Here is an 8,932-nt window from a genome sequence, read left to right as displayed (position 1 = left end):
AACGATAGAACCTGAATGGGTTAAGAAGGGTACATTAGTTGAAATAGTTACACTACAATCTATGTTACAGCAAGGCCCTAATGACACTTTCTCTTAAGAGGCTATGGCCGCCGATTGGCCCATGTGGTAAAGCAAGGTGTAAAAAAGTAAAGTACACCTAGCAGAGGATGGTTTCGATCCATCAACCTCTGGGTTATGGGCCCAGCACACTTCTGCTGCGCCACTCTGCAGTCTGCTAACATTTGTATACAATCTTCAACTTTAAGAAGGATACATTAGTTGAAATAGTTACACTACAATCTATGTTACAGCAAGGCCCTAATGACACTTTCTCTTAAGAGGCTATGGCCACCGATTGGCCCATGTGGTAAAGCAAGGTGTAAAAAATAAAGTATACCTAGCAGAGGATGGATTCGATCCATCAACCTCTGGGTTATTGGCCCAGCACACTTCCACTGCGCCACTCTGCTTACATTTGTATACAATCTTCAAGTTTAAGAAGGGTACATTAGTTGAAATAGTTACACTACAATCTATGTTACAGCAAGGCCCTAATGACACTTTCTCTTAAGGGGTTATGGCGGCCAAGTGCCAATAGAAAGTGCCATTAGGGCCTTGCTGTAACATATATTGTAGTGTAACTATTTCAACTAAAGTACCTTCTTAAACTTGAAGATTGTATACAAATGTAAGCAGACTGCAGAGTTGCGGAGCAGAAGTGTGCTCGGCCCATAACCCAGAGGTTGATGGATCGACACCATCCTCTACTAGGTGTACTTTATTTTTTACACCTTGCTTTACCACATGGGCTAATCGGCGGCCATAGCCTCTTAAGAGAAAGTGTCATTAGGGCCTTGCTGTACACTTAAAGAGACACTTAAGCCAGAAAAAAAAATGAGTTTTACTCACCTGGGGCTTCTACCAGCCCCCTGCAGCAGTCCTGTGCCCTCGCAGCCACTCACTATTCCTCTGGTCCCCCGCTGCCAGCTAGTTTTGTTTTTGCCGACAGGCCCGTCAGGACTGGCCACGCGTAGCTTTTTCCGCATTACCGACTGTAATTAGTGCTATTGCGGGCCGCAACGTGTACAAAAATACGCGTTGCCGCATTACGCACGCATAGATATGCGGCAACGCGTATTTTTGTACGCATTGCGGCCCGCAATAGCGCTAATTGCAGTCGGGAATGCGGAAAAAGCTACGCGTGGCCAGTCCTGACGGGCCTGTCGGCAAAAACGAAACTAGCTGGCAGCAGGGGACCAGAGGATTATTGAGTCGCTGCGAGGGCACAGGACTGCTGCAGGGGGCTGGTAGAAGCCCCAGGTGAGTAAAACTCATTTTTTTTCTGACTTAAGGTTCACTTTAAAACTTGCTCCACACTTAAAAACAAAACAAAGCAAAAAAACAGCAAACAGAGAAGCTTCCCCATATTGGAGCATTGCATTTGGTAAAGTCTTAAGCCAATGTATTGTAAGACACAAGTAAACTTTAGGTTAGCAGGAATGGTTGCATGGCCACCTAGCTTTTCATCCTTCCCAGGCCAGCTAGGCTGGCTTTAGCCTGTAGTGTTGGTGGTATAGTGGTGAACATAGCTGCCCTCCAAACAGTTGACCTGGGTTCGATTCCTGGCCAATGTATGTGAGCATGCTTTTGACAGCCTACAAATCCCCGGAAGACAAGATCCTCCTCCGGAAGAGGAGGAGGGAAGGAGCTGTTGTGGGGTTCGATTTAAGGAATAACAATCAGCCAGGAGCAAGCTAACAAGCCTACAAGAGCCTAACTAAGCTTCCCCTAGCAGAGTCTGTCAGCAGCTGTCCCTTCACTAATTACTGTAGGCAGACGAGTGAGTAAAACGGCCAGAGAACCTTGCCTTTTACAAGGGGGGGTGGGGCTCGAGAGTGAGTGTAGTCTGATTGCCGACAATGTGCCTGCTGACTTCATGTGCCTGCTGACTTCAACCTCCTCACGGAAGGCACCTCCAAACTACCCATCCGCCCACCTGGTCGATGGCAGCGAGACCTACGCAAGCTCAACCCTAGCGTCCTTGCTGACCCCCTCCATGTCCTCTCCTTCACTCTCCCCACCCTAACCTGTCTTAATCTTGCTGCAGCTCAGTATCGCCATACTCTCTCATCAGCCCTAGAGAAAGCTGCTCCACCAATATTTCGCCGCAACTGACCCCCTAACCCCCAGCCCTGGCGCACTACCCATACTCGCAACCTCCAGAGGGAAACACGCGCCACTGAATGGAAATGGAGGAAATCTAGACTTAACCAGGATTTCCTACAGTACAAGACCAACCTGCTGCAGTTCCACACTGCCCTTGCTCATGCGAAGCAGGAATACTTTACCAAGCTCATCGGAGCACAAGCTTCCAACCCCCGGCGTCTCTTTGCCACTTTCAACTCACTGCTTAAACCCACCCCCCCACCCTCCGTTTCTTCCCTCTCTGCCACAGATTTAGCCACCCACTTCACCAACAAAATTGTCTCTATCCGCCAGGAAATATCCAATCTCAAATGTTCACCTCCCACCCCCTCCCAACCAGCTCCTCCTCCACCCTATCCTCCCCTCACATCCTTCACTCCTACTACCACTGAGGAAGTCATCCACCTACTGCAGACTTCCCATACCACTACTTCCCCCCTTGACCCCATCCCTTCTGATTTACTCAAGCCTCACTTCACGGAATTGGCCCCAGTCCTCACTACCCTGTTCAACCTCTCCCTATCCACAGGCACCTTCCCCTCAGACTTCAAGCAGGCCACTGTACTACCCCTGCTCAAGAAACCCTCCCTTGACCCCTCGCTACCCTCCAACTACCGTCCTATCTCCCTCCTCCCCTTTGCCTCAAAGCTCCTTGAGCGTCTGGTTCACAAACGCCTGACCCAGTTCCTCAATGCCAACTCACTGCTAGACCCACTGCAATCTGGATTTCGGCCTGCCCACTTAACCGAAACTGCTCTCACCAAAGTGGTCAATGACCTTGCCTTAGCTAAAGCTGAAGGTAAATACTCCATTCTCCTCCTTCTTGACCTTTCAGCAGCTTTTGACACAGTAGATCATCCCCTACTCCTCCAGTCCCTCCAGTCCATGAGCATTCACGATCTTGCCCTGTCCTGGCTTTCATCCTACCTCTCCAACCGCTCCTTCACAACTGCCTTCAATGAGTCCTCATCCACCCCCAACCACCTCTCGGTGGGAGTCCCCCAAGGTTCGGTCCTTGGCCCCCTACTGTTCACCCTATACTCATCCTCCATTGGCAAGGTTATCTCCTCCATGGGTTTTAACTTTCATCTGTATGCAGATGACACCCAGCTCTACCTCCATACCCCTGACATATCCACCACTACCATGGACAAGGTCTCCTCCTGTCTATCAGCCATCTCCTCCTGGATGTCCGCTAGGTTCCTGAAACTAAACCTAGACAAAACGGAATTTATGATCTTCCCACCCCGGACATCCATAAACTTCCCAGATGTGCATGTCACTGTTAACCACACTACCATTCACCCTACCTCTCAAGCCCGCTGTCTGGTTGTCACCCTGGACTCCGCACTCTCCTTCACTCCACACATCCAAAACCTCACAAAGTCCTGCAACTTCCACCTTCGTAACATCTGTAAGATTCGCCCTTTCCTGACCTCTGCCACCACCAAACTCCTCATCCATGCCCTCATAATTTCCCGCCTTGACTACTGCAATGCCCTGCAGTCTGGTCTCCCTATGACCCGAACAGCCCCACTGCAGTCCATCATGAATGCAGCAGCCAGAATTATCCACTGCTCCCATCGCTCCACCATGGCGGATACCCTCCTTGAATCCCTCCACTGGCTTCCTATCCAGTCCAGAATCAGATTCAAGATACTGTGTCTGACCTACAAATCTGTCCACAAAACCTGTCCAACCTACATTTCCGATCTTACTCAGAGGTACACACCTAGCCGCTCACTCCGCTCTTCCAATGAACTTCGCCCAACCGCCCCCCCCCCCCCGCATCACCCAGTCCCATGCACACCTCCAGGACTTCTCAAGAGCTGCTCCAACACTATGGAACTCCCTGCCTCCACCCATTAGGGCAACCCACTCCTTCAACATCTTCAAGAAAGCCCTCAAAACTCACCTTTTCACTCTGGCCTACTACCCCTCACAAGTGCTCTAAACCCACAGCTGAACTCTGGTCTCCTACCTCTCGTGTCCCTACCTCTCCCTTTAGATTGTAAGCCTTTGGGCAGGGCCCTCCTCCTTTTGTGTCCAACCTGATAATGCACCTCCATTACTGTGAACCCATGCTAGGCATCTGAGTGAACCTAACTTGCCTAATCTCCATGCTCCATCCAGTGACTAAGCATTACCTTGTACTCATACTGTGCTGCATGATCTGATCTTTCTTGTATTCAGGTATTGTCATTTTGCTGTATGTCACCCCTAAATATTGTATGTATCCCTATTTATTGTCCAGCGCTGCGTAATATGTTGGCACTTTATAAATACAATAAATAAATAAATAAATAAAAGTCGACCGTAATGGAGCATTATGGGGCGAACTGAACTTCCGCAAAAGTTCGCCTTCGCCGGCGATCGCGAACCACCCAAAGTTCACCTGGAACCGTTTGCAGGCGAACCGTTTGGCCCATCTCTAGTCAGGAGAGTTGGCAGGCCAATTGAGCACAGTAATACCCTGGTCAGTAAACCATTTACCAGTGGTTTTGGCACTGTGAGCAGGTGCAAGGTAATGCTGAAAAATGAAATCTTCATCTCCATAAAGCTTTTCGGCAGATGGAAGCATGAAGTGCTCCAAAATCTCCTGATAGCTAGTTGCATTGACCCTGCCCTTGATAAAACACAGTGGACCAACACCAGCAGCTGACATGGCACCCCAGACCATCACTGACTGTGGGTACTTGACACTGGACTTCAGGCATTTTGGCATTTCCCTCTCCCCAGTCTTCCTCCAGACTCTGTCACCTTGATTTCCGAATGACATGCAAAAGTTGCTTTCATCCGAAAAAGTACTTTGGACCACTGAGCAACAGTCCAGTGCTGCTTCTCTGTAGCCCAGGTCAGGCGTTTCTGCCGCTGTTTCTGGTTCAAAAGTGGCTTGACCTGGGGAATGCGGCACCTGTAGCCCATTTCCTGCACAGGCCTGTACACAGTGGCTCTGGATGTTCCAACTCCAGACTCAGTCCACTGCTTCCGCAGGTCCCCCAAGGTCTGGAATCGGTCCTTCTCCACAATCTTCCTCAGGGTCCGGTCACCTCTTCTCGTTGTGCAGCGTTTTCTGCCACACTTTTTCCTTCCCACAGACTTCCCACTGAGGTGCCTTGATACAGCACTCTGGGAACAGCCTATTTGTTCAGAAATTTCTTTCTGTGTCTTACCCTCTTGCTTGAGGGTGTCAATGATGGGCTTCTGGGCAGCAGTCAGGTTGGCAGTCTTACCCATGATAGCGGTTTTGAGTAAAGAACCAGGCTAGGAGTTTTTAAAAGCCTCAGGAATCTATTGCAGGTGTTTAGAGTTAATTAGTTGATTCAGATGATTAGGTTAATAGCTCGTTTAGAGCACCTTTTTTATGATATGCTAATTTTTTGAGATAGGAATTTTGGGTTTTCATGAGCTGTATGCCAAAATCATCAATATTAAAATAAAAGGCTTGAACTACTTCAGTTGTGTGTAATGAATCTAAAATGTATGAAAGTGTAATGTTTATCAGTACATTACAGAAAATAATGAACTTTATCACAATATGCTAATTTTTTGAGAAGGACCTGTTTTGTGTAGACGCACAATATATATGTACTCCAGTTAGTCAGTCTTTGTTGTTTTCTATATTTACATTTGTAATTCTTTCGTAATATCCTCCTTATATTATTGAAGTAACATCTTATTGTACATTTATCTATGTACCGACTTCTTGCTTGTTTCCTGACCTCGCGCTAGTCTAGTCCTTCTGTACCGCTGCCATCTGATTTACGTTACCGACTCGGCCTGTCCCTGACTCGGTTACTGCCTGATCCTTGTAATACGACTGACATCTGATACACGTGTATAACCCTGCTCGAATTTGACTACGATTTAGCTTAACGACTTTGTACTTTGATATCTCTAATTGTGCACAAGTTCTGATTGTTAGATTACGCCTTGTACTTTTGTTGTGTATTTATATGTATGTTACCTCGTCACGCACCAGCTTGATATTATCAAGGTCCATATAAAATATATCATGGAGGGAATGCGAGAACAGATTCAAACTCTTGATGGTGCAGTTAATCACCACACTGAGCAATTGGCTAGCCAGCAAACGCAGATATATCAGTTATCAAATGCACTCGCTCAGATCAATATACCAGTGAATGTTCAGCAATCTCCTCCACCAGCTCTTATTATAACTATTGTCGAACCAAAAATGCCATTACCTGAGAGATTCTCAGGTGCTCGTTCTGATTTTTCTAATTTTCGTAATCGATGTATGTCATATTTTGAAGTAAGGTCTAGATCTTCTGGTACAGAGTCTCAGAAAATGTCTCTGATCAAAACATTATTACAAGGTGACTCACAGACTTGGGCATATGGGTTAAATTCTGAGGATGTAGCCCTTTCCTCAGTGGAACAGTTTTTTGATGCTATGGCAGTAATTTATGCAGACCCAGACATTTCAGCTACGGCCACTCGCAAATTGCGAGACTTACGTCAGGGAAAGCATACTGTCGAAGAATATGCGCCCGAGTTTAGAAAATGGTCGGTATCTGTTAAATGGAGTGAGGCAGCACTCCTCGAACAATTTATTTTTGGCCTAGCTGATTCAGTAAATGACATGCTCGTGAGTCATCCTGAACCCAGAACTCTGGAGGATATTTCCCTGGCCATAAGGGTAGACAGACGGATCAGAGATAGACATCAAAACAAAGTCTATTCTGTCTCAGGGAACCCTAGGCCAGGTAGTACATCCTCCAGTGAAGTGCTGATGCAACTGGGTTTCTCGCGACTGTCACCAGCAGAGAAACTCAGAAGGAGACATGCTGGGCTTTGTATGTATTGTGGGGAGAAAGGCCACATGGCTCAAAATTGTCCTGCAAAGGGAAAGGCTCCAGAAAACTCCAGCACCTAGGTGAAGTTGGGGAACCTCACCTGGGTGGGCCAATTGTTCCCCTTAAAATAAAAAAAAAAATCCTTTTGCCAGTCACCTTACACTGGGCTATGGATTCATTCCAAACCAAAGCTTTTATTGACTCAGGTGCGGCAAGAAACTTTATTGATTCTGTCTTTGCAGCCAACCTGGGTATCCCAGCACTCTCTTTGCAGAACAAACTATATGTCACGGCTATAGATGACACACCTTTGCAGCCCAAACAACCCATTTCCATCACACCAGAGATTTCATTGCAGGTTGGGGCTTTACATCATGAGCAAATGCAATTGTATGTATTCTGTATGCCTTCTAGTCCGCTTGTGTTGGGGTTACCTTGGTTACAGAAACACAACCCCCATATTGATTGGTGTTCAGGACAACTTACAGGTTAGTCACAGCATTGCCAGGATGTATGCCTACGGGGTATCCCTCTCCTCAGTCTGGGGGTCAAACAGATAGCACTACCACCACCATATGAGGATTTCTCTGATTTCTCTCCCCAATCAGCCGATAAGTTACCACCACACATATCTTACGATTGTCCTATTGATTTGTTGCAAGGTACCATGCCCCCGCAAGGTCATTTATACAATCTCAGAGGGCCTAAAAAACTTTCTATGAAAGAGTATATTAAGGAAAACCTAGAGAAAGGTTTTATTAGACCATCCACTTCACCAGCCGGCGTTGTTGTTTTTTTTCATTGAGAAAAAAGATGGAAGGTTACGCCCCTGTATTGATTACATGGGATTGAATAAGATTACTGTTAAAAATAGATACCCACTATCTCTGATTGATGATCTATTTGCACAGGTTTCAGGGGCTAATGTTTTCTCTAAATTAGATTTGTGAGGGGCATACAACCTGATCAGAATTTGTCAAGGAGACGAATGGAAGACAGCCTTCAATACCCAAGATGGGCATTACAAACACCTCGTGATGCCCTTCGGGTTATGTAATGCACCAGCTGTCTTCCAAGATTTTGTGAATGATGTCTTTAGAGATGTATTGGGAAGATTTGTGGTCGTTTATTTAGACGTTTAGACAACATTTTAATTTACTCTGATTCCTTGTCAGAACATCGGGGACATGTGAGATGTGTGTTACAAAAATTAAGAGAAAATTCATTGTTTGCCACATTTGAGAAGTGTTTATTCAAAGTTACACAGGTGCCTTTCCTGGGCTATGTCATCTCGGATACTGGGTTGTCCATGGATGAGAAAAAACTATCAGCGGTACAGAATAAGGTATTTTGTGTGGCTCCCCGAGATCATCTTGTATCTTTGCCCATTGCGTCGAGACCTTGGTCACACCTTTTAATGGATTGTGTAGTGGATTTACCTTCTTCAGGAGGTAAAAAAGGGATTTGGGTCACAGTCGACCGATTTAGTAAAATGGCACATTTTTTACCTCTCCCTGGGTTACCCTCAGCTCGAGAACTGGCTAAGCCATTTATTACACACATTTTCCGTTTGCTTGGTATTCCAGAAAACATTGTGTCAGACAGGGGGGTTCAGTTTGTGTCACGTTTCTGGTGTGCTTTTTGTGATCTTTTAGGCATTAAACTCTCTTTCTCCTCCGGGTTTCATCCGGAAACCAACGGGCAAACAGAGAGAACCAACCAGTCCCTGGAGCAATATCTCCGTTGTTTTGCATCTGACTGTCAGGACTCTTGGTTGGATTATTTACCATTTGCCGAGTTTGCATTTAATAACCTCCCTAGTTCATCCACCAAACTGTCGCCATTACTTTTTTCCCATCTTCTCCTTCTCCTCTTCCAGCCTTAGAGGAATGGAGTACTCACATTCA

At 46.4% G+C, this 8,932-nt stretch overlaps 1 non-coding gene across 1 annotated transcript; it reads right to left on the bottom strand.

Annotated features, from left to right (window-relative positions):
- Positions 1 to 398: 398 nt before the first annotated feature.
- Positions 399 to 470, bottom strand: TRNAI-AAU (transfer RNA isoleucine (anticodon AAU)). Its single transcript has one exon. It is a non-coding gene; the product is annotated as a tRNA-Ile (tRNA).
- Positions 471 to 8,932: the final 8,462 nt, after the last annotated feature.

The sequence above is a fragment of the Hyperolius riggenbachi genome, chromosome 2 (assembly GCF_040937935.1).
Source record: "Hyperolius riggenbachi isolate aHypRig1 chromosome 2, aHypRig1.pri, whole genome shotgun sequence".
Lineage (NCBI taxonomy): Eukaryota > Metazoa > Chordata > Amphibia > Anura > Hyperoliidae > Hyperolius > Hyperolius riggenbachi.
Note: the sequence above shows the minus strand (reverse complement) of the source record. Positions and strands in the feature narration are given on the sequence as shown.